The sequence below is a fragment of the Galeopterus variegatus genome, unplaced genomic scaffold, assembly GCF_000696425.1.
Source record: "Galeopterus variegatus unplaced genomic scaffold, G_variegatus-3.0.2 Scaffold11253, whole genome shotgun sequence".
NCBI lineage: Eukaryota > Metazoa > Chordata > Mammalia > Dermoptera > Cynocephalidae > Galeopterus > Galeopterus variegatus.
Window position 1 is genome coordinate 7,676 of NW_007737364.1, and position 1,583 is coordinate 9,258.

At 50.7% G+C, this 1,583-nt stretch overlaps 1 protein-coding gene across 1 annotated transcript in view; it reads right to left on the reverse strand.

Annotated features, from left to right (window-relative positions):
• Positions 1-1,225: 1,225 nt before the first annotated feature.
• LOC103610512 (homeobox protein EMX2-like) overlaps positions 1,226-1,583 on the reverse strand; it is a 20,408-nt gene continuing 20,050 nt past the window's right edge. The window contains exon 8 of the mRNA XM_008594665.1: positions 1,226-1,578. The gene's annotated coding sequence lies outside the window, so the exon portion shown is untranslated. The remainder of the gene's footprint in view (positions 1,579-1,583) is intronic.

The following is a 1,583-nucleotide window of genomic DNA, read 5'->3' on the forward strand; positions in this document are numbered from 1 at the left end:
TGCCTAGGGGAATCCGGAGTCTCTCTAGGGTAAGCAGGAGCCAGGGCCAAGCAGCAAGAGCCACGCGACATGAGCCCAGCCAAGCCTGAAGGCCAGTGCCTGGGCTGGGAGCCTAGGAGACGCAGCAAGGTGGGTCTGAAATCCTGAGGGTGCAGAGGGAAGATGAGGGCTCAGTCTGTAGCTGGAGGTGGGGGCAGGGACAAAGCCATGGGCCTCCGGCAGCCCAGAGGACCAGACCCCACCTCTTGGAGACCAGCCTCCAGGCATGTATCTTCGCACGTGGGCCTGATCTTTGGCGCGCTCTGGCGCCCCCTCGGAGGAGTGCGAGGTCCCCTTGCCCTACCTGGACCACAGCCCCGGCGCTGGCACCCCAGCTCAAGGGCACCCCGACTTGCAGCCCTGGGGCCCTCCTAATCCTCCTCCCTCTCGCCCGCCGGGCAACAGGCACTAATGAACAAAAGTACAATTAGACGCTGATGAATGGACCTTTCGCCTTCAAGCGTGGCACCGCCTCGGGTTTCCTGGCCCACAGGGTCACTCTGGGGAAGCTGCCTCCCTGAGCGAGGTCACAGCTGAGGTCAGAGGGTTCTCAAAACTCCCACTTCCCTCTCGCTACGGTGCTGGTTGGGGGAAGTAAGTCAGCGGCCGAGCTGCAGCTGCGGGCGTGGGCCGGGAGCTGCCGGCCAGGCGCGCTGAGCGGCCGCGCGACTCGGCGNAAGGAAGGAAGGAAGGAAGGAAGGAAGGAAGGAAGGAAGGAAGGAAGGAAGGAAGGGTGAGAGAGAGGCTGACTTGTACTTTGGGGGTTGAAGTCAGAAACAAAGTTTAGAAGTCCCAGACTCTGATTCTGTTAAGTGTCTTCTCCAATCCTGGGGGAATATTCATCAATGCATAATTATACGTCTGATTTTTTTTTTTTAATTCAGAGGTTAAGAAAAGAAGTAAGCATTTTTAACCTGAAGTTCAAACTAAACTCTCTCAGTAGGGCACGCAACGGGCAAAGGTCTGATTGGAAAATTTTTCTCCCATCCCTTTTCTGAAAGACTTAAATTTTCCTAATCTCCCTTCTCCATCCTCATCCCTTTTTAAAATGCCCAAGGATCTATCAGTCTGGCCCTTTTGTGGGTGGGGAGCCTGAGTTTCTTGAGCCTAGTTGGGGAAGGACCACACTCAAATTCTAGATACTTTTTTAAAAAGAAGATCCATTTCAAATTCCCAAGACGACTACTCTGAGGGCATATTGATAAATCTTTATTGACAAAATATTGACATTGACATACTTCTTGGAAGTATATAGTGTGTTAGAATTCTAACAAATTAACACAAAACACAAAAATATTTACATTCTGGTATAGAAGACATTAAGGAAGCATTTGTCACTCTCTTTAGTAAGTCTATGATCTTGGAATAGAAACTCAGTGCTTGAAAACTTGCCGTCGCGTCCTTGGCCACACTTAACATCATCCCTGCTAACTACAGTCCTTCAGTTTTTGCAATAGATAGATTTAAAGTTTGGAATGGCCATTACGGTGAGTGGTTGAACTCAGCCAATTTCTCCAACCACTAAAAGGAGACGTTTACCTCGT